At 44.5% G+C, this 24,994-nt stretch overlaps 1 protein-coding gene and 1 long non-coding RNA gene across 2 annotated transcripts in view; one reads left to right on the plus strand and one right to left on the minus strand.

Annotated features, from left to right (window-relative positions):
* Positions 1 to 24,994, plus strand: part of MACROD2 (mono-ADP ribosylhydrolase 2) — a 2,183,495-nt gene that overhangs the window by 1,277,775 nt on the left and 880,726 nt on the right. The gene's annotated exons all lie outside the window — the stretch shown is intronic.
* The window catches only part of LOC146821650 (uncharacterized), a 130,996-nt gene that overhangs the window by 22,845 nt on the left and 83,157 nt on the right, over positions 1 to 24,994 (minus strand). The window contains exon 3 of the long non-coding RNA XR_014962749.1: positions 12,137 to 12,305. This is a non-coding gene — a long non-coding RNA (uncharacterized LOC146821650). The remainder of the gene's footprint in view (positions 1 to 12,136; positions 12,306 to 24,994) is intronic.

Here is a 24,994-nt window from a genome sequence, read left to right on the forward strand (position 1 = left end):
TAGAGTGGAGTGGAGCAGCGTAGAGTGGAGTGGAGTGGAGCAGAGTGGAGTGGAGTGGAGTGGAGCAGCGTAGAGTGGAGTGGAGCAGCGTAGAGTGGAGTGGAGCAGCGTAGAGTGGAGTGGAGCAGCGTAGAGTGGAGTGGAGCAGCGTAGAGTGGAGTGGAGCAGCGTAGAGTAGACATAACATAACATTTCTGAATGTGTAGGGGTGTCTGTCACTGTTTGACTGAGTGTGTGAGTAGCTGTATGGTTTTGTAAATAGGTATCTCAGTGAATGCATAGATAGAGGAGTAGATGTCTGTAAGTGTGTTTCTAACTTACCAAAACATTTCAACTACATGTTTTTCCTTTTAAACACATACCTTACTGCCGTATTGGCTACATACAGCTTACCTTAGGGGCGATTAGTATGTAATAAAAGGACAACTTAAGACATGACAAGATGTTTTAATTGTCAATTCAACATAGTAGTATTACTTGCAGACACAGGCTTCACACATATTTGAAGGCCTACTTCTTTGGGTTGCACAATCAGACCTACAATGCATCTAGTACTATTTAATTTACAGACCCTGGGGACAGATAGAGGACTGAACTACAGACTTACAAATAAATATACCAATTGTGGATAAGTTAATGGAACCATATCTGTCTTCCCCAGGGCAATAAAAGATATGTATGCGGGTGGGCTCACTGGGCCTGTCTGGGCCCTGGGGACCGCCACCTTCCCAGTGCTAAATATAAGTTTAATGCGGGGGGCCAGGCGCTCCTCCGCAGCCCCGTGGACTGCCACCTCCCTAGGGCTAAACATAACATTAATGTGGGGGGGGCGACCTACGCAAGCTGCGCAATGGACGGTGGCCACGCGGCTCCCCCCTCCTGGAGCCATAGATGGCCTTGGGGACCACCGCACCCCAGGGTCGGCTCCTGCTTTGTCCCAGGGTTCCCACCCATGGGACATGGCTGTTTACTGTGCGGAGCTTTACTGCTCCGCCAAGCCACAGCAAATGCTCTCCTTCCAGCAAGCGAGAACATTGAAAATGCTCTTACTTGCTGGAAGCAGAGCAGAATTGCTTTCAGACAGAGGGAGCTCCTTTTTAAGCACTTCCCTATGTCTGAAAGCAATGCCAGCAGGGACGTCACTGACCATGTTATGAGTGATGTAATATGTGAGGTCATAAGCAGTGCATTGTGGGGGTGTAAGTTATAGTTAGCTCAGTTAACTATAAGTGCTTGAATTCCTGTGGTTTTGTACAAGTGAAATCTGAGCCTAACTATAATGTCCCAGTAACCTTTGTTTTTCGGTGAGTGTATTGTATTGTATAGGTATTTATATATATATGTATATATAATCACGAAAAAAAAAAAAAAATTGCGGATGATTCTTGTTGTGCATGGAAAGTTTCAGGGTGATCTATCAATCGGGGGCCGGAAAAAAGGGGTGTAAAAAAAAGTGAGTTTTCTCATGTTAATTCCCATAGGATCATTGAACATGTCTACAGCCCGATCCGCTGGATGGAATTACACAAAATTCGGCAGAAAGGTAGATTTGGTTACATAGATTGTGTTTTATGTTATTTTGTGTAAATCCATTCAGTGGTTGTTGAGAAATTTAGGACAATAAAGTTAGTGATATCCATGGCCACGAGAACGTAGTGAATAATGAGGAGCTCGTACAGGGAAATGGAGAGCTTTGATTGGCTGACAACACTTGAACCAGGAAATCTATCCCTTCTTTTCTTTCCTTTGCTAGAGGGGCTTCTTACTTATACCGCAGTCACGGAGGGGGTGGGGCGATGGTGGATTGGTCTGGCTGGGGTCACACCTACTCCAGGGGGAAATCATGGCTTGCACATTGGGGGGTCGGTGTCAGATCCGGGGGCCGCTCTTACCTCAGTTGGTGTCAGGAGACTGCGTTCGGGGCATTACACCACACGTGCTACATTGGGCGGTCATGGGATGACACTCAATTCAAGGCCCAACGATTTTGGGAGTGTGAGGTCTGGGGGGAGATGGGTTGGTTCACGTGTGCCTATGTATCAAGGGACCATAGACAGTTATGGGCAGTTCTGGGAGGTTGGGGGCAGACCTCTCTTTAGGCGCAATCTCTGACATTGTTCCCTACATATTGCCCAGGGAACTAATATGTCCACAATTAAGGTTAAGATAATGAGCTTTAATGGTCGGGAACTCAATACCCCAGTTAGGCGGCGAGCCTTACGTGCATGGCTCAAAGAGGAGGGATGCGATATTTATCTATTACAGGAGACTCACTTAATGCGCGCAGACTGGAAGCGGCTCCGCTCCAAATGGTTTGACAGACAATATTTCTCCTAAACTCATGGTAAGAAAGCGGGAGTGGCCATACTAATTGCTTCTCACTTCCCTGGCACGGTTAGGGAGGTGCTTGCAGAAATCCTAGGCAGAATGTTAGCTCTCCGAATATTGGTGTGCTCCCACACGTACACTATAGCCTCCATCTACAGCCCTAACGAACAGCAGGAACTTTCTTTCGGGACACCTTAAATGCAGTCGGGGACTCTCCAGATGAGGACTTGGTTCGGGAGGGGGGGGGGAATTTGAACATTGTGCCTGACGCACAGCTAGACAGATCTGCGTCACGGGTGGGACATTCACGATCTCTCTCAGAGTCTATGCCCCAGAGAATTGGGGAGATGGGACTGACGGACGCCTGGCGACATGGTAAGCCCTCAGCCCGAGAATACACCTTATTCTCGGCATCACACCAAACCTATGCGAGGATTGACTCATTTTGGGTCCCCCAACAAGTAATGGGCTATATCCAAGACGTGACGGTGGGGATAGTGGCCATGTCGGATCACTCCCTGATTGGCCTGAATCTGTGCCTCCCGTGTGGCCCTCCCAGACAGCGCTTGTGGAGGCTCAATCATAAACTACTCACATACCACTCTAACATTGCTGACTTACGGACTGCAATCCGAGACTATATAGCAACTAATGATGACGGTTCGGTCCCGCTTCCCCAGGTCTGGGATGCCCTCAAGGCGGTAATTAGGGGCGGTTCTTCTCTATCTCCACAGGGCTCAATAAAGAAAGGAGACATAAGAGAGAGCTACTGGAGGAGCAGGTCAGGGAGCTACAAGGGGTTCGCCGTCGCACGGGAGCACATCAGGCGCGAAGGCAACTTAATACTGCGCGGAAACAATTAAAGGAGCTGGATCTCGATCGGGCGGAGTACTGTCACCTACGTACCAAGCAGCGATATTATGAGGGGGGAAACAAGGCTGGGAAGCTACTTGCTCACCTCTTGCGTTCGCAGATGACTGCACGTCGCATCACTGGCATAAAGAACCCAAGCGTAGAGCTCCTTCAGGGAGAAGCAGACATTGCAGCCGGGTTTGAGGCCTTTTATACCTCGTGATATGCGGCAGAACAGTTGGATGAGACTGCGGCCGTAGATTATGTCCAACAGGCGCCGGTGACACCCCTTCCCCCGGCTGAGGCTGAGGCAATGGACTCAGACATTCGTCCTGGGGAGATCCTGCATGCTATACAGAAACTTCTGTAAAGAGCCGGGGGATAGATGGTTTCCCGTTAGACTTTTACAAGTCCTTTGATCCGGAGATTATCCCCATTCTGGTCCATCTTTTTGATGGCTTCAGTGACACGGGCTTGATAACCCCCAAAATGACTGTGGCGGAGGTAGTGGTGATTCTGAAGCCTGGTAAAGACCCGGCAGAGTGCGCTTCATACCGCCCGATTTCTCTATTGAATGTGGACCTAAAGATATTCACTAGCATTTTGGCAGCTCGGTTGGCTCCGTATATGCAAGGTCTGGTTGACCCAGATTAATCAGGATTTATCCCCAAACATAGCTGTAGTGACGGAACGAGGCACCTCTGCCACTTATTGGACAAAACCCAACGCATGCTACAGCCCACGGTTCTTTAGTCGGTCGATGCCGAAAAGGCGTTTGACCGAGTACACTGGCCATACCTTGGACTAGTCTTAGACAGATTTGGGGTAGGAGCCCGCTTTCAACTATGGGTGCAGTGCATATATTGGGTGCTGGAAGCGTGTATTAAAGTGAATGGGATAACCTCCAGGCCGGTGCGAATAGGGAGAGGGACCTACCAAGGATGCCCTCTGTCCCCCCTTGCTTTTCACGCTCTATATGGAGCCATTTGCAGAGAGGGTTCGTCAACTCCAGACAGTTACAGGGAGCCGCATGGGGGTCAGGGAGCACAAAATATCTCTTTATGCGGATGATGTGATGTTGTTCCTCACACAGCCAACGCTGTCACTCCCCCCACTGCTGGAGGAGTTCATATCATTCAGTAGCGTCTCGGGCTTTAAGATGAATCTTTAAAAAGCAGTAGGTCTTAGCCTTACCCTCCCACGAGCGATGCAGGATCAGTTGAGACAGGATTTCCTCTTTGCATGGTCCCAAGAGGGCGTCACTTATTTGGGGCTGCAAATCTTCCCCACGACCGAACGCATGGCCAAGGCCAACTACTCCACCTTATTGGACAAAGCCCTGCGGGAGCTTCTTAGTTGGAAGAAACACGCCATGTCCTGGTTGGGTAGGCTGGTGTCCATCAAAATGACCCTCCTGCCCGCATCCTTTATGTGATGCAGACGCTGCCGCTAAGCCCCCCCACCCCACCCCAAGTGCTGGCGCAACTACAATACCCAATAGAGAACTTTATCTGGGAGGGGAAAAGAGCTCGTATGGCGCGACAGCAAACCTTTCTCACACAGGCGGACGGCGGTCTCGGGGTACCACACCTAGTGAAATACTTGCAAACAGCGCAGCTGCGATATATGGTTGAATGGTACAAACAGGAATCTGAGAAACACTGGTGTTTCGTTGATCGTGGCATTGCCGGGATGCACATCTGAAAGGTCCCTGGCTACCCTAATGACATAGATCTGCTGGAGCTTATTTATCATCAGCACTAAAGGAGACCATGGGGCCCTGGGATAGAGTTCAAGAAACCTATGTCCTTTCTTCCCCGGATTCCCCGCTTACCCCTATCGTAGGCAACCCCGACTTCCCCCCAGCGCTGGAAGGGAATGGGTACTTGAAATGGCAAGAAGCCGACTGTAAAAGGGTAGGCGACCTATTTGATGAGAGAGGGATCGTGGACTTTGACGAGTTGGTATCTGGTTTTGGACTCCCCCGGGAAACTTACTGGCAGTACTTGGCGATACGACACCCCAGCCAGACTTGCTAAATGGAAACCTGGTACCAGTAATTTATGTGGCGTAACTGTGGTCAGCCAGGTACGTTAACTCGCATTCTCTGGCAATGCCCGAAAATACAGTCTTGCTGGAACACAATCCCGCAGGAGGTAGATTCCATACATCGCACCGAAATCCCCAGATTCCCCAGTTACACCCTGCTAGGATTGCCTAACCTGCTGACCTACCCTCTTAAGTCCTCTCTCTCCTCTCGTTATCAGTGTTGAACGATTTTCAAATAGCGATCCCCACCAGCCGCTGGATGTAGGAGGTGGTTAATGTTCATCTTTGTATCAAAATTAATAAAAATATTTAAACCATAACCAGGAAGTCTTGACAGTCATCTTGGGACCTGCTTCAGCTGAGTCCCCACCAAACACATGATAAAGGATTAGAGTAGGAATACCCTGAACCCCAAGCCTTGGTCGCCACGGCAGAAAAGCTTTTTTTTGTAAAAACAAACAAATTTGCAGCGAATTTGCGAAATTCGTGAATTCGTGGAAAAACAATGTGAAAAAAACCAAGCATGGGCTCCTGCGTTTGTTTTGGAAACAGCCCCCGGGTGGGCCAGGTCCTGGAGGCATGTGCATATATATGAATATTAACGGAGAGAGGAGCTTGGGCCACAGTTCTTGGTCATTTTTATGTTTGTATTTGGGGGGCTGCGTGGATCCCTCAGGGCCCTGGGGACTGCCAACTCACAGGGGCTAACTACCAAGAATTCGTAACGGGGGGAGTCTCACGGACCACCCTGGGCCCGGTGAACACCCCCCCCCCCCCCGGGTCAAATTAACATTGGGACCTCATCAGAGTCCCATCCCCTTTCTCAACCACTTTGCAATGGGGCCTCCTGGCTCTCTACTGGCGGGGGATGAAATCCCCTTGGCAGCTGAGGGTCGATGGGGGGGGCAAGAAACCTGTTGTTGCCTCAAGTAAGTCCCCCACAGCGAAATTACTCGGACCTCATTGGATGCCCCAACCCTTTCTCAACCACTCTGCTGAGGGACCTCTTGGTGCACTACAGGTTGGGGGATGAAGTCCCCTTTGCTGCTGAGGGTAATAGGGGGCCAAGAGCCCTTATTGTTGCCACAAGTCTGCCACAGCAGGATTTCTCAGACCTCATAGGAGGCCTGCCCCTTTCTCAACCACTCTGCAAAGGGGCCTCCTGACACACTACTGGTTGGGGGATGACTTCTAGGTGTGAGAGTGCCGGTAAACCGTCAGTTGGCTGAGTTTTTGCAGAACTCCGCGTTCTAAGTGGAGCGCGGAGTAGCAGAACTCGGTAAAATCTGTAAAATCTGCCGGTAGAGCGGAGTTTACCACACACGTCTATCAGAGACACTCACAGACTCACTCATACTCTCTCACACCCACTTATAAACCTACCCCGACACCCACTGAGACACTCATGTACTAACTCATATACTTAGTGTCAAAGTTTAGTGGTTACAGTTAAAAAATTAAAAAAACCTTACAAATTCACTTTAAAAAAAAGAAAGGTTACAGGGACGTTCTAGTTTGGAAATATATATTTTTTTAAATGTACAAGTCCATTGAAAAAAACCAAAGTATACAGGGACGTAATAGGCTCAGATTTCACTCATACAAAAGCAGTGAAATTCAGCAGTTATAGTTACCTGAGCTAACTATAACATACGCCCAGTGCACTGCTTATGACCTCACACATTACCATGGCGAGGCTGGTGTGAGATAGTGGGTGCAGATCCCGCTGTAATTTATTTCCGACATACGAACTTCCAACTGAAGACACGAGTGAAACCTGCACTCCACACTCCATCAATTTCAAGGTTTTAATCAGCAATGCGTTTCAACCCCTTGAGGGCCTTCATCATAGCCATATAACAAACAATGTGCCCAACCATTTTTAAATTGAAAATTAGTAAACATAGAAAAGACATTTCACAAAAAATATGGTTATGATGTATGTGATGCTCACAAACAATTTGACTGTGCTATAATTTCATAATTACAATTTTAATCACATGACTGTCTTTGTCAAAACAAACATGTTATTTACAAAAAGATATTGAATCCTAAATTAAATCTATCCCCACACTACACTTGCTTACTGCCAGTACTGGATGCCAAATGGGCTTGTACGAAAGCCAGGGGGGCAGAAACTGGGAAGGGGGTTTTGTATGAGCTGGATGCATACTGTATACTTAGCCCCTTGCTTGAAAGTGAACGGTTTGGGTTATTGTCAAAATCAGTATTCCGGTTTCTACCCTACTTGCCAGCAATATATAATACACAAAAAAGTCAATGTGGATACATATTGCATTCACGTTATGCGTTCGATCTAAAATATTCCTATCATGTTTATCATATATCACAGAGACTTTACATATGTATTTCACAGACACCAAAAAACGGCCAAGTGGCCTGAGTCCTAAACAAACATCATATTGTTGCTCTATATACTGAGCCTTTCTATAAAAATAAATTGTCGGTAGACTATTCCCAAATGGAAGAATCATTTCTGGATGCCTAGTGGCCCATTTGAAGCAAGGGGACCCACAAGAAAATGCACTTGTAAAGACTTCCCCACCCACAGGGATGAGAAAATATCAACATACATATAAACCACCTAGCTAACTAATTTATGGTGAAAAATGAAAGGAAAAACCTACTACAGCTACTTTTTATTCATTGCACATGGCATGAATAGTGGCACAGTCTTTGAGGGAAGACACAAAATAGTAACATTGTCGGTCAAAATGTACTATTGTACCTCTTTATCCTAGATCAACCAAAACAAGACAACAAAACCAATCAGGAACAGAGGGATCAAATCCCTATCCACACTATTCTATTCCACCATCGACTTGGCCTCACCAAAAATCATCACTAAGCTGCTTGAGTAAAGAGATGCTGCAAAATAAATATATAAAAAGATAAGCAGAAACACAAACTACCACTTCAGCGGATGTGCACATAAAGTTCCTCGTCTTCGTTGAGACCTCTTGGTGACATGCAACCAAGCAGTATAATGTACTAAGACTTGAGAAGTCTCAATTTCTTTACTCTATAACTACCACAAATATTCTTCATGATCCTGTCAATCCCACAAATGACAAAAGGCCAGCATTTTGGTAATGCTCTTTCGTCCAGTGTCTAACAACAGGGTAATTTGTGTCAAGATTTTGTATAGCTCTGTAGTCTTCTAAAATCCTTTTCTTTAAGGGGCAGATGGTGCTACCAACATACATTTGTCCACATGGACAATGTAAATCATAAACACAATAGTCACAATAGTAACTCCCACATGTGATGAATTTGTTGTGGTGTATTTTCCCTGTGGGCAGTGTATATGTTTTCTGGTTAAAACTACCTTTCGCAGGCTTTCCGCTTTCCACACTTGAAACAAACAGCTTGGCCCAGTAGCCACCCTCCTTTCATGTTCTGTGTACCTATGTGGCTGTGCACTAGAATGTCCTTAAGGATCTGGACTTTCGGTAAATGATCAGAGGGTGTGCGCTCACCTTGTTCCCTATTACAGGGTCTGATTTGACCAAGTGCCGATGTTTTGCCAGCATCTTCCTGGCGGCAATGGATTCTCTGTTGTAAGTGGTGATGAGTCTGACTGCCTGTGGGTCCTGTCCACTCCTCGTTTTCTTTGTGAATAGGCTTCCTCAGCTCATGTGTGCAGCTTTGTTACTGACGGCCCTAAGAGCCTTCAGCTAATAACCTCTGGCCCTAAATCTGTTGATCATTCTTTTCTCCTCAGCCTCAGATGCCTTTACTGTGCTGCAGTTCTGTTAGGCTCTGAGGAGTTCCCCATAGGATATAGTCCATTCAGGTTTTGAGTGTGGTGACTGTTGGCATGAAGAATGCTATTCCCTGCAGTATGTTTGCGATAAAGGCTATTCTGTACTTCTCCATTGACTATTATGATGGAGACATCTGGGAACTCCATTTCTGTTTCATGGATCTGAGGTGTAAAGGTGATTGAGTTGGTTTGCAATGTTAGTTAAGAAATCATGCGGTTCTTGTTGAGGACCATCCCAAATAATAAAAAATAATAAATATGTTAAACGGATGCACTCTAGCGCAGTTGTTTCTTCTTTCTTGTTCTTAAATTTCTTTGCAATGTATTCTTTGTATAATCAATACTCTAACATTGTTGAAAATGTTGACATTCGTATATGTCATCCTGTATACATACCTTGGGTGCCCTGCAAGGCCCTCTTTTTGTATTGGCTGTCAACAATAACATTATGTTGTGAATAAAAAAAAATAGATCGTCAATATAATGCGTCCAAAAAACTATATACTTGATCAACCTTTCATTTTCTTCCACCCACACGTAGTTCTCCCACCAACCCATGAAAATTCCAGCATATCTTGGAGCAAAACGACTGTTCATTGCATTCCCAGTCAATTGGCGGTACCCCACATCTTTAAATAAAAAGACCTTGTTTTCCAGACGAAACCTCAGCAAGTCCAAAAGCATCATGGAATGATCATATTTGAAAATTGATCGATCTAAAAAAAAGTGCCTACTCTCCTCGATCCCCAGGTTGTGATCAATGCATGTATATAAAGACACTACATCTATTGTGACAAGAGTGTAGTCAGGTTGCCATAAAATCTGTGCTGTCTCTACAGTAAGACGGCAGTGGAAGAACGTATGGTAAATGGAAAAATCAAAATAAATAGATGTCTGTTCTAGAAGACAGTTATTTGCTGAAATAAAGGGCCTCCCTGGTGGTTCCTCTCTCTTATCATGCACCTTTGGCAGCATATTGAAACATGGTGCTACTGGTTTCTTTACTATAAGAAATTGATACTCTTTTGTACCGAGTAAACCCCTCTGTCTCCACTTCCCTTAGGCAGGGTAGTATTTATTGATGGTTAAGCCATAACCTTTCATAGTTGATTTCTCATAGCTTCCGGTTGTGTCTAGCTGCCTATGTGTCTCTTTCAGGTATAGGTTTATGTCCCATAGGACCACTTTACTCCCTTTAGCTGAAGGTTTAATGATGACCTTAGGGTCCTTCGCTAGAGTGTCAAAGGCTGTTCTCTGTCCTCTAGTCAAATTTGTAGCATAACTGTTTCTAGATTCTTTCCAGATTTTCATGAGGTAACGAAAAGCTACCTCATGAAAACGATCTATCGTGTCATGATGGATGGATGTCATTGTCATTTTACTTGTAGTCTCCCGAATGATGGGTTTATTGGAAGTGGGCTACTTGCAGCAAGTTGGCCAATGAACATCCTTTAACTATAAACCCTTTGGAAACATTTACTATGAAGAGCTGAAGGCTGACAAGAAGGCTGTTACGTAGTCACCGTTAGTTCCAACACTAAAATGATCTGCATACCTGAGATAATTTGAAGACTTTGCAACGCCAAAGTAGTGGCTGCATTAGTGGTATACGCATAGGTTAATATAAGCTATGAGCAATTGTGATATGAATTCACCACTGTACCCCCTATCAAGGACTATTTGGTGCAAAGTGCATTGGGGTCTGATTTAATTTGAATGATGTAAACAATGGATTTTGAAATAAGTAAAGAAAGAGAAGAATAATCAGTAGAAATAAAATCTTTTTTAGTGTGGAATTTTCACTATGGATTATTTGCAGCACTTAATTGGCAATAATCAATGGTGCATTTGGGGGGCTATTGGTCAACGAATAGCTGGAAAGGTAAGTACTTATTCTCCAACCATGAAAAGGGTGTGGTATAGCTTAACACACCCTAATTGTGGTCTGCTCAGGAACAGGCCCCCTTCGCCTTAAAACTTGAACAGGTTATACAGTGACCCTGTGTTGCATGTCATTCACTTTTTTGCCTTTCTTTTAAAATCCTGTTGTCAATGAACAGATATTTAAGCATTATTGCCTGCACCTCTGGGCAATAAAGGCTGATAATTGCCCTCCCTGGATTATGGCCCTGGGCTACAAGTGAGGCCTTTATAGCTCTGCCTGTACTGCTAATAGGAAGTCAGCAGCTGCTGTATCACCCCCATTACCAAATTAGAGAGCGCTGTAGGAGAAAGAGCAGCCTCTCACCTGAATGTTTGGGTGAAGACATGGATTGTCTCCTGCAGCCTCTTATCTAACATTAGGATTTTCACCTCATGTAAAGGACAATTCCCAGTAGTGCAAGTCAACCTTCATAGTTTGCTTCTGCAATCGTCTATAAATCGTGGTAATAAATGTCTAATACTCTAAACTATTGTGACACTATATAAGTACAACTCCTTATAGTTTGTTGAATAAGTTGCTACCATAAAACGTATTTTCACATCAATTCAATATACCTTTGCAGATAAAGACTGTAGAAATGTAGCTACAGAAGTATTTTGTTTACATTTGTTTCAACGGAATATGTATGTTTTGATTCATCTATTTAACTTTGGTTCTTTTGCTATTTTTGTATCAGATTTACTTAGTTAACCCCCTCATGCCCCAATTCTTCTTCTTGCACACCGAATCTGAATGGATCCTTATTATGTATGTTTATTGTAGCTTTCAATGAAAGTCAAGTGGAGTGTTCAGGCCCCTTAATTCACCCGTGAGTGTATAGTTAGAATAGACGCTAGAGAAAGGTCTACTTAAGTAGGTATGCACCCAAGGAAACAGACATACTCGAAAACCTCCTTAACGGCATTAAATATTGTACGTTACTGTTTTGAATATGATAAGCAACTTTGTGAAATACTACCATTGGTCTTCAATTTGTTGTTAAGGTATTTTGAAGTGAATCTACGTTTCTTAACTCCGTACCGCTCTCAACAAATTACTACGCGCATTAGAAGGGTAGTATGGCTTTCAAATTCTTAAAAAGAAATTTCTCACATTATCAAAAATATAATACCTTATTTTACATATTTTACCAAAGTTTAGCAAACTTGAGGAAATCTTTACTTGTACTTGCAAACCTGTTTTTCAGTAGGCTTTCATTCCCTTGTGTCTTAAATCCGATCAGGGATATGTTCAGTTCCCACTTGTGACATCACACCTTCTTATATTGTGCCGCTTGAAGTGGTGTTTCTTGAGGAAATCGACAACACTGGTGACCGGCAAGAGAGGTGTGAAGACTATGGAAGCCTACGAGGAAATATAATATGTTTTTATTATTAAGTGTCTGAGTTCTAAGAAACAAACAATGTTCCAATTCAGAAGAAGCTGGTTCCCTTAGAACAATTCTATAGCACAAATCAAAAGTATACTGGACGACATACAAGACACAATCCTTGCTGGCAAAACAATAAAAGTGTCGAGAGCCCATCAGCTTGTCAACTGTCAACCCTTAGACTAGCACATCTCTGCTGCCCCCCCTCCCTCCCCCACGACCTCCCCTTGCCTTCTTACTTTTCATTTATGTGCTTGATCAAACACAACAAAGGCGCAGATTGACAGGAGAACACAGGCAACACTGGAGCAGCAGATGTCTTGCTTGGTGGGGGGAATTTAGTTACAAAACTCGGCATCTTGCCTTGAGAGCTCTTGTTCCCGGCGTGCCTGGGCTTTGAACCCGACAGGTGTCAAAAGTAAAAGCTAGGCCTATAAGGTTACTTCTGCAAGGAAATACTCCAAAGCGACATAATTGCTGACAAGTTCGCTTCTTTGTGGAACCCGTGTTTGCTTCTATTGAAACTTAGGAGCACTCTTTACCTCAGTGACACACATGACACAAGTGTGGGCAGACCACAGTCCGCCTTAGCCTCACCACACATTGGACTGGCATGTAGTTGCTTTGGAGCTGAAGTTTAATTATGCCTTATGGCCCCCCCATGCTCAGGGCGTTCAGAGCAATTAACGCTCTATACAGAGGGTGATAATCCCTTTTAATTGCCCATCCCCAATACTGAGCGGGAGGTCAATTAACACTGTTAACGCCCTGCAGAATGTGGTGTGTGAGATTATTAGCAAGACCAAGAGCTTTTAACTTTTTGGAAAGCTATGAAAATATGTCTCTTTTCCTATCATTTGAGTAGATCTCCTGGCTCCGCTTTACATCATGTTATCCCTCCTCCCTCCCCTGATTGCAGCCCCTTTTGGTACCCATCATGAATCGTGTATTAGCGCTCTGGAAAAAGTAGTTGATCTGATTGAACAATAGACCAGTTCCCCTAACCTCGCCCAACACAGTCACAAAAATAGTCCAACTGCCCCTGTTTTCCTCTGTTTCCTTGCTTCACACTTTACAAAACCTGGAAGCATGCAAACCACAGAATTCTGATTGGCCAAGCCAATCTCTGCATTCCTATAAGGGTGCTAACAGTGCCTTATTCTCCTGGAATAATTGGCTCTGCTATTCATTTTGACATTTTGTGAGTAATATTATTGAAATTTGCCCTGTTCCGCTGAACTCCGTGTCCACTGTAATACACTAGTCTCTATTTAACCCGCTGATTGGAAGCTTAATACCAACTTTGAGAACAATAATTCGTATTAATGATTGATTAGGGAAGGTGCTCAAGTCAACTCGAGGGCTGATAGTTTAGAATATTAAATGTGATGCAGGTTATTTATCAACGCGGCCGTGCGATGAATGCGGTATTGGCTACTTTGATAAAACAGCCAGGAAAAGGAAATTACCAGGATGCCGGCGTGGGCCTTTTTCCAGTGATTTGTAATGTATTCCCCAGGTGAAATAATTGTTTGCATAATCCTTCTACTCACCAGGTTTACAATCAAGGACCAGGGTAATCAATGGACTAGCGTGCCGTTAATTATCAGGAACTTCAGCTAGACCCATCCTAATTGTGGTCTGTATTGGAGGAAGGCAAGAAATGATTGCTTGCAGTGGATAACATTGAATGATATGTCCGAGTCATTAGGTTTAATCTATCAATATTGGCAGTTTGTTTTCTCATGGCTGGTCGTGTCTGCAGGCTGTGCAGCCCACTGGACCACAGTATATACCTATGACTCATCATAGACTGTGTAGGAGAAGTGTAAAATCTCAGAAATATCATGGTCCTCTTCTTTGTTTTATTTGTTAATTCTGTTTTTGTGTTTCAGAGTAAAGTAAGCAGTTCAGTTTACAACTGCATGCTGGAGGACCTGCGATCTTTATCCTGTTCTTTGACAAATGTATTTATTATTAATTCATATTCAACATGGAGTCAAAGTTTTAAGAACAAAACCTATAAATGCATGTCCTACTAATGGAATATTTATACATTTTTATGTGTTGCTATATATTTATTATTCTACGGCACAAACCTTGTCAGAAGTCTGAGGGAACACTCAACAAACCAAAGCATTAAATAAATAACTCAAAATAGTACAAACAGTAAACAACCACTGCACCTGGAATGAAGTAAAAGTACAAGGTAAGACACAAATTATTCAAAGAAAAAACGCTTCAGCTACTTTGTAAAATTCTGAAGTGTTGGTGTGTGCCTATCGTCGAAGAGAAGCCTATAGCCCTGGGGATGGCAATAGAGAGTGTTTGACAGTAAGTACAAATCTGCCTGGTTAAATGGATGTTGAGACAGGCTAAGTTTGCTATAGAAGTTATGAAGACCCTCAAGTGTTTGATGAGCAGGTTGCTGTAACAGGCAAGACGTGTAAGTGAGGCTCACCATTTTGAGTCAAATGTTTCCTTGGTGGACAGCCGGTGCAGTGACCTAAGTGCACGCATAATATTTTCAAACAGCCTAATGCCACTAATGAGACAAGCAGATGAGTGCAGCAAAACATCAAGCTGAAGCAAACCACAATGAGGATCCGCGAAGTTTGATTAGCTAGCATTTTGGTAAACGAGACTGGTTGAAATGCCTGTTGCACGGTAAACATGGTTATATCAGAAACACCCCAATGAGGATATGGAATGCTGCAGTCTAATTTCATAGGTGAGGAAGGTCGAGGAACAACCTGGTAGATTTTGAATGTGACACTTTTGACCAGAATAGTAAATCTCCTCTTATCTATTTCTAATGGTCACTTTTCATAAGATACAACTCATAAGGTACAAATTAAGATACTTTATTGTTATAAGTGTTGACTGAGATATGCACCGTGCAAATTTAGTTAATTTAGAGCCTCTGTCGGACTCCAGGGAAGCAGCTAAGGTGGAGCTCCTTTTAACAACTGTGAGTACCATGCCTATGACATGACTAGTGGTTAGTGGCTGCTTACTGGTAACCGTGAGGTGTAGGCCTTTTTACAGGCTCTCCACGTTTCTGAGATTGCCTACTCATTCTCTGGTCAAATCTGCTTGGTTTTCTGATCCCTCTAATTGCCACAGAGCGTCAGAGGTATGAGGTTTGCTGAGACAGATAGGGGTGAGTTTTCTCAGTATATATGTAGCCCCAAGTTTGCCTGCTGCTCCATGGGGCTGGAAATAGCCAAAAAGATTGTAACTCCCCATGGCTGCTGTCTATTCTCCTCCGATCATTTATTGTAAGACAGGTGTTGTGTCTAGTTCACGTCCACCACGATGGGTCAAGATTGGCTCTTGGTGTTCATGTTCCCTGAATCATGCAAGTTGCAAAAGGTGGCTCTGTGTCCTTGGAGAAGGAACAGACGATCAAGTGGCAGGACCAATGCAAAGCACTTTATAAATAAGAGATGGACATATAAGCACATCCGGGGCAATTGTTGCATGCCCCCTTTCCTAACTAGCTCACAGTACTACTGTCCACTATAGAAGTATATGATAAAACGTCAAGTACAGTTGAAAGTGCATTAAAGACTCCATTGGGAGTCAAAACCACTCTGTGGTGGTCTGTTTTTTTTATTGCCTTCAGGTATGGACTTTATCATACAGAATACAGCTAATGTGTTTCTTCTACAGGACTTTCTCAAGGTTTATCAGCAATATATATCGCCTCCAATGAGTGGTTGACCCACATACAGAAACTATTGAATAACGTGATTTCCTTCAAAGGTCGTAATAGTTCAAAATATGTCAACCTCTGGAGTATGAACTGTAGTCATGCAGCAGGGTAGAAACCACAGTGTACAACCTGCAGAATCGAGGACAGCCACTATTTTTTTAAATCTGTCTAGAATTAGTGTGTGAAGCTATCAAATGCAGATTGTGTGAAGGTGAAGTGGGCAGCCATTGCGCTCCCTCCCTCAACCCAATGCCCCTGAAACTAGTTGCTTCTGGAATATGTTTGTAATAAATAAATAAATAGATTGGTCTGCGCAGACTTGATGGAACAGATGTTAGATGTGGTACTGTCAGTTGAATCGCTCACTGTGAGAGGGACAATGATAATTGTGTGACCATCATAGAGAATAATCTGTGGTCATGGAACAAATGTACTGCAGGACCGTGTTGGGGATCACAGTGAGGTTTCAGATACATAATTTAAGGTTTTTATGCTTCAAAAGGTGTTTGTTCTAATTCAACACCTAAATTGTGCATGAGTATCACCTGTTGTCGGGTAACTCAAGTGTGGAGATCCTGACACTAAAGGTTTGTCATGGAGTTGTGAGTTAGGAGTTGGTTTGTGTACAGTATCATATTGGGCGAAGAGTCACAGTGGGGATTCCTTCTGCGGAATCCCAGATTTTCTCTTTCCTTGCATCGAAAGTTAGTGCATGCCAATTCTCAACACATACTTTGCAAACTCTTATTTCTGCACCAGTTTTAGACAGATCTCATTTACTTCAGGGTCAAAATACTTTTGGTGAATGTATTGGTTATGGAATACTAAAATGTAAGATTGCAGGATACTGGTAACTATATAAGCTAGGTAAATACGCATTGTATCTCACAAAAGATCTTAATATGTCTTTCGTGCACAGGAGGAGGAACAGACAACACCCCTTGAAAAGGTTTGAGCCACAAGAACACGTGAGCATTGTTCGCCTCAAGGCCACTGGCCCTCAAGCAGAGGAGATTAGGACTGAATCCCATTAGGTGCAATTTAAGGGGCATGCACTGCATTTGTTATCCCAGAATGTACTGAATATCTGAGCCTGCAACATAAAGAGACCTTATGCCCTGCAGTTGTTCACCAACAAAGAGACTCTTGTTTTTAACCCACTGACGAGCTCTGAATGTTAATTGTATTCTTTCAATTTGGGTGCCATCTGAATGGGATGTGCTTGTGAATTCTCTGGGTCACATGAAAGAGAGTTGTAAAAAAGAGAAGTTGGCTCGATATTGAGTAAATCGCCCCTAGAGGCTTTGTTAAGCTTTTGAGTTGTCAGAAAGCCCTTTCGCATCCAAGATAGAGGCTGTTGTTTGCATCTTTTTGTAGCAGTTCCCATTACCAGTGCATTCACAGCACACTCAATGCGACAGGCAGGCGCTGCGCCAGCGACCTGCGGCTAGACATGGGGTCAGCGCTTGCGGCTCAGTAGAGCACAGTAGGAAAATGTCAGCGACAGGTAGAGCGCAGGGGCCAGCGGTGATGCATTGAAGGTCGTGTCGGATGGATTTGTGCGAGTCAAGCTGTGGGGAAGACAAATCTATTGCATCCAAAGGCTAGCTTGTTAGGCCAATTACATGCCATTTTTGGGATGTAAAGGCGCACAGAAAGGCTTTATTCTTACTTGTATCATTACTTTAGTCCACAACAATGTTATAAAAAGCTTGACAGGTCACATGGCTATAACACACCAGGGTACATTGGATTTTTCATCTCTAGGGCCCAGGTTCTGAGGGGGTATTACATTTCGATCCTTATTAGAACCCCCTGTCTGTGCAAGGTCAGAATTATAAGTTCTGTGGGAAAAACTGCAGCCTCTGCGTTTTTTTCTTGGTGAATTTTGGCAGATCACACCTGATGACATTTCCTGTGTGGAAAAGAGGCATTAAATGTGGACGCAGGCAGAATTTGGCGCAGACTGCACCACATTTTGCTTACTCGTTTTCATGAGGAAAGTCGAGAATTGGACATAATCACCAAGCCCTGTGACCACATCACCCAGTGGTATCGGAATTTTCTTGATATGATAAATACCTCACTTATTCCAGTCCACTCATAAACTTGTTCACTGGACACATTAACGATATGGACTGTCATCCATCTAGTAGCCTTCTATGCTTGAGAGTAAATCATTATAGTTTCTATCAAATGCATAAGAGACCAACTCTAAAGACCCCCGTTGGCAGTCACGCTCGCAGCACGCCAGAACTGCATGGCATAATAATTGTGGGGTGCTTGGGGTAGGGGAGGGGAACACACCAATACACGTGCAATTATACTATGGGTGGCGAGAATAGGAGGATCGCACCCTCTTGTATGCAGGCTTCCTCTCCTCATTCTTTTATGTACAGCCACTGATTTCCAGGGCCGGCTTTAGCGCCGGTGACGCCCGGTGCGACAATCACTTTTGGTGCCCCAACATTCCATGACCGCCTCCTCGGATTCTCTCCCTACCACCTGCAAAAGTGCCCCCTATCTCTCCTATCATACGATATTGCTAAACACAGCGCCCCCCTGAGGTCACAGCGCCCCCTCCACAGGTCAGCGCCCAGTGCGACCGCACCAGTCGCACTGCCCTAAAGCCGGCCCTGCTGATTTCCATGCATAGAAATAAATTTCCGAAGGTTACTTTACATTTTTAGATTGCATTAGCACCTTTTCTCAATATAGTCAGAAATGTTGCCGCCCAATGAAAAACTTCTTCCATGTTTATGGTGGTTACAGCGTGTGAAATATTATAACATATACAATGTCTTCGTACTAACTTGGAAACAAACTGGTCACATCATGTAAATAATGTCTGCTAAGAAAACAAAACCGGAAGATTCGGCTGCAAAACATTCTGAACTGTCAGTCAGCAGATTATTTTGAAAGCAGAGAATGTCCCCTTGCCCTTAGCCAGGAAAAGGTATTGGTGGTATTACATATTTTTTGTATTCTACTCCTTACTTGTAAATTATTCATATGCCATGCAGACCCATTTTATGCATATTTCTAATGACCTGATTTTGTAAAAGAAGAATTGGGGTCATGGTCATTTATAAAAAGGTTATGCTAACTCATTGTACAATTTCTTCATTTGACCTCCGTATATTGGCATTTTCTTCCTCTTTGGAATACTATAATTTCCTTCAAGTGGCCCGGAGTGAAGAATTCCAAGCTGCTTCTATAGGGGTTGCTTTGTAGGCTGTTCACAGATGCTGCAGTCTCAACAGAATGATTCATGTTCATTTTGGTGGCAGGAGGCTTAGTTCTTCCTAAGATGTATGTAAAGTCTCAGGTTTTCACATGAAATAGTTCATGATAAGAACTGAAAAAAAAATATCTAGTCTTCTCTATAATCCCGACTTTTCTCTTTGCAAAGTGATGTTTGGCATATGGCACTGGTGTTCCTTCTCCACATATGTGTCTAAATGCATAGATGCTGAATGTAGCTCTGGCAAGCCCCAGTGGGCGTATTTCTCAATCCCATCTCCTGTACATTAGTTATCATTTCACATGGTTTAGTCAGGCTCTAAATTTCTCTACCATATCCCTTTCTAAAGGGCAGGGTGAGATTACAGGACTCTGCTGGAACAAAAAATGTACAGATTCACTGTATGGATTTAAGTACTCATTGTATCTTGATACTTATCCCCATAAGCTTCTATAGTCAAAGCAACAACATGTGTAGACATACTCCACTTGTGGACGCAAGGGACTTTCCCTTATGGGCGTACCTTCTCCCATCGTGTCTGAGAATGTCTTAATGAAAATTAAGGGATCATTGGGTTCATGACATCTTGTCATGATGGGAGCATGCACATAATCTGGAATTCTGAATCACATGCGTGAACCTGAATATCTCCTTAACAAACGCATTGAAAGAATTTATGGAGGACACCACAGCAATGCTCTCCCTAGGGAAACCGGGCAGGACACATTTTGAACCACCCTACAGACCAAGCTAGAGTCCCTCTGATACGTCAGTGCGCTCACTGGATAACTCCTGCTTCCTACAATTTGGCAGTCTGTCCAGATACAAAAAAACATACAGGCTGGACCATCAGCTGGACCGCTGTCTAACAGAGTGAGAGCTCAGTTAACAAGTCTAAACAGTTCTTTTAATTATGTAGGTCAGTGCTTCTATGTTGGTGGTAAACACAAATTTGCTGGACTCATTCAGAGTTTGAAAGGAACTGGCTAATCTTCCTCTGCAATAGTATCAAGTGATGGAGCAAATTTAGCTTGTCTTATCAGTATTTAGAGTTTACTTGAAAAATGGGAGAATTTCCATTCAAAATCAGGCCCTCAGTTTAGAAAATCTCCTTGGTTTTCAACATCTTTTTTTTTTTCTTCATGATATAGTCACTGTATCTCAAGAAAGTGCTTCAGTAATAGGTTTCTGATGTTGTCACATTTTTAAAGATATGGTTTAATGATCCTCGGAGTGGTCCTCAGAAATGTACAGTTTCATTGGCTCCTGAGTTTTGGCTTATTACTAGAGCTCAAATGTAGCGAAAGAGTGTAAAATAATGAATCTTTTGTAAATTACCATAAAACAAGAAGTGATAAAGTGCAAGATTAGTTTCAACTTGCCACATCCATTTCTAATTTTAATTATTTCCTCCATTTATTAAAAACATAATGTGGCCAGTTCAAGTCTGTTGTTTTCACTCCAAACATTATAAAGAATTGGGGGTTTCTATATCTTAGGGCATTGGTTCTTAGTTTCTCTGCAGCATTTATTATCTATTCTACCTTAGTGTCATCACAACGAGCGCATGTCAAGTAATTGAAACTTGGGGGTCTTTATGGAAAGAAGCCCAGAAATATAATCTTGGGCCACAAATCTTATCTTCATTCAAGTGATCTCCTGTGTCATTGATGCCAAGTGTTACGTGCAAAATTATGTCTGCGCCAAGGAGGAAGGTATGGGCCTAGTGAGCAATGGTGGAAATAAAAATAATTATCTGGTAGTATGATTTTTTTTCTCAAATTGATCTGTCCAGCAATACTCAAACATAGCTTACCTATTATTGTTTCAGAGAGGCTGATGCCTCCTGGTTGCAGAAACCTCACAGTTTATTGTGCCTGTGTTTTGGGTCCCCTTTGTAGACAGCCCCAGTGCTATCTGCTGCAAGAAGCATTACTGTACTCTAAGGTGTGTCTGGAGAGAAGCAACTTAAAAAGGGAACCAGCCCAATCCTGTTCTGACATTTGAGACAGTGGATCCACATCCTCTCTGTAGGAAATGCGTATAAAAGTGGGACCCAAACCACCCCACTTTGTTCCTGTTCCAAATCCAAAACCAAAGGAAATGATGGACGGAGTGTTGAACATTGCAAGCACTCACCCCCAGTCAACTGATCTGGGTTTAATCCATCACCGTTCTTTAGCCCACTCTGCCACCCCAGTTCAGACATGGCCATATGCAAATCAGTCTGACCCTGTGCCTCATAGGAACAGTCCAGCCCGAACTGCCAAGCCAGAAACCTCACACTTTATTGTGCCTGTGTTTTGGGTCCCCGGCTTTGTAGACAGCCCCAGTGCTATCTGCTGCAAGAAGCATTACTGTACTCTAAGGTGTGTCTGGAGAGAAGCAACTTAAAAAGAGAAACAGCCCAATCCTGTCCTGACATTTGAGACAGTGGATCCACATCCTCTCTCTAGGAAATGCGTATAAAAGTGGGACCCAAACCACCCCACTTTGTTCCTGTTCCAAATCCTTCATACATAGGAAGGGAGTGCTCTGCAGAATACTGGAGGAGTTGCTGTGTGGCCAAGGCTGATGTCAGCCTGACAGCCAGTGTCCCAGAGGTGTGGGGACATAACCTGAAGTCTGCACTTTCGGCTGGAGGAGCAGAGTCTGACTGGTTTCTAGACACCCACCTGCCTACTGAGAGAGGGATGAAGTCGGCCTGATCCTGCGGTAGGAGGGGCTGTCCAGAAGGAAAAAAGCCCAGCAGGACTGAGGAACATTCATAGAATGCAAATTGACTGAAAGTGAAGTCATGAGCAACTGTGCCGTAGTGGGTAACCCTTGGGGTTCTGGGCAGAAATGACTACAGCCTGTAGGAAAGTGCCCCTTTTTGCATGGTTACCCCCCACACACTTTTTGCCTGACATTTGATACACTTTGACTTGATGTGTCTGGATTCCTACCAATCAGGTTCCCAGGGCCTGTGTTCTTGCCCAAAACGGTACCATTGTTCCCACAATTGGCACATCTCTGGCCACAGTTAAGCCCCTTGTAAAAGGTACCATGAGGTACCATGGACACTGTGACCAGTGAAGGCCTCTAAGGGCTGCAGCACCTATTGTGCTACCCTTAGGGACCCTGCACCTTAACACTCCCACAGTGCCATTGCAGCCTGCATGTTTTGATGCAGTGAAAAGTGTAGTCTCGACATGGCACACATCCCCATGTGCCATGCCTGCAACCCACTGCCTAGGGCCTAGGTAAGACACCTCTCGAGCAGGGTGCCCTAGACCCCAGGTGATGGTACAGTTGCATGAGCACTGTACCCCCAGAGTGTCTAAGTCCATTCTTAGACATTTTAAGTACAGTAAAGAGTATATGGTCTGGAAAGTTGGTCATTACAAACTCCACAGTTCCATAATGGCTTTAGTGAAACCTGGGAAGTTTGGTTACAAACTTTTCAGCACATCAAACCCACACTGATGCCAGTGTGAGATTTAATGCAAAATGCACTCAGAGGGCATCTTAGAGATGCCCCCTGAAAAATGATCAGCCCTGGTGTGGTTCCTGAATGGCTGCCCGCCATTTGCCACCACAAGACAGGTTTCTGGACCCCTGGGCAGAAGGATCTCTGCTCTCTGGGTCCAGAAACAATTCCTATCCTGGGCAGAGGTGTTAGGCCTCCTCCCCCAGGATGGGCTGGACCACTAAGGGGAAGCTTCAAAGGCCTGCCGCCTTGGTAAGCTGTCCCTGCCTTTTGCTGCCCCCAGCAACTGGCCCCCACCGATCTGACCCCACACTTAGGGCAGGAGAATCAGCGGGAAAACCAAGTTGGGAGGAGAGGTGTGTCCACCTTTGCCAACCCCAACCCTTGGGTGGGGGTGGCAAGATTAAGCGCACATCTCAGTCCCCTCCATCTTGAAGATGAGGGGACCCAGTTATTTAGAGAGAGGCTCATGCCCCCCTCCCACTGCAGGAATGCATAATAGGGGGGTGTACTCACCCCAGGGAAGGATCCCATTGGTCCCGGCCTGCATACCCCTGCAACATCCATAAAGTTAGTATTTAGGGGTAACTCTGAACCTTGCCTGCTCAGATTTGAGGAAGAAAGAAGGACCGAAGAGCCGTGCTGACCCAGGAAGAAGAGGACACCAACTGCTGTAGCTCTAGCCCTACCAGCCTTTCCTGCCTCTGACCTGCCTACAGAGAAACCCTGCAGCCCCCCCCGAGCACCCAGAGGGCCTGCCATGCACTTATCTGAAAGACTCTGTCTCCCTTGAGTACCGGATTTGCTCAACAAAGACTCTAACACAGAACCCGGATCCAGGCTGCTCCACGTTTCTGCACCACTCTGTGGCCGACATCCACGGCCCAAGTTAGAGTGGCCTGAAACCACAAGGAGGTCTTAACCTGGGATCTGGTGATCCCTGACCTACGTCAATCTCCAGACCGACGCCTGCAACCTCAGCCTGAAGGGTCCCCCTGACTGTGACCGGAGCTGGTAAGATCCGAAGCCTCAAGACACCCCTGCACCCGATGCCCCATAGCCTTGGGTGGCCCAACCGACGGTGTCCAGGCATCCCCCAAGAACCCGTCTTACCTCTCCTGCCAGTGGCCGCCTTGAGGAAACCTTTTTGCCTGAGCCTGCAGCCTTCTCTTCAAACCGGAGATCTCCATTTGAATCTACAGGGCTCCCAACGTTTTCTTGGCACTCTGCATCGGGCTGCGTCAGTGCCACTGGTGGTGCAGCTCCTGTGCTGATTGTTAGCCCCTGCAGTGCTGATCCTAACCCCAGGAGCTTTGCTTCCACACCCGAGTGGCCTGCTCGTAAACAGCCACTGACCGAAGTCCCCTAGCCCCGTTGGCTAACATTGGGCCCCTGCACTCTGCACCCGGCTGCCCTACTGCCACAGGTGGTGCAATTTGAGTGCCTAACTGAAACTTGGTTCTAACCCCCAAAAGTTACTCTTGCAGGTTGTTTACTTACCTGCAAACCGATAGCCTTCTTTTCCCCCATAGGAACCAATGTTACGACTTTTGTTCCAAAAACGTTCTGTGTTGAGCTTCCTTTTTGTATGAAAACCAATGTAACTTTCTTTAAACCAAGGAGTGTCTTACTTTCTTTTGTATTGTAGGATCCACAGTGTGATATCTAGGCATATCACCCTGAGTAGTCAATGTAATCCAAAAGTAATGTAAAAGAAATCAAGAGTAATATCTTAAGTATTTTAAACTGTTTTAAAAGCATATACAAACCTGTAATGATAGCAATTCCATTCACAACTGCATTTCCTTGTAACGTTTTGCATGTGAAAGTATATTTTACCTACCTGTGCCAAGTCCTGTTTGGTTCTAGAAATAAAACATAAGTATACATTTTTTTACTTACCTAATTGGTCCTGTTAAGCCTAACTTCTGGATCACACTACCACAAAGAGAGCTGTTAGTGATGATCTTATTTAGCCTTTGCTATACCTCTATGGATCCCCTGGAAACTGTGCACACTATACCTTAGTTTGCTATAGTATATACCTTAGTTTGGTATAGTATATACAGAGCCAGCTTCCTACAAAGCCTTTGTGATTATAACAGCCTAGTCAGGGCTCTAACTGCTGTGTTGTCTGTGATGGACCAATCAGAGCTGCAACTGACATGGTGACTGTGCCGACCCGATTGGGAATGCATCTGCCGTGATGACTTCATTGACCTGATTGTGG

The sequence above is a fragment of the Triturus cristatus genome, chromosome 6 (assembly GCF_964204655.1).
Source record: "Triturus cristatus chromosome 6, aTriCri1.1, whole genome shotgun sequence".
Classification (NCBI taxonomy): domain Eukaryota; kingdom Metazoa; phylum Chordata; class Amphibia; order Caudata; family Salamandridae; genus Triturus; species Triturus cristatus.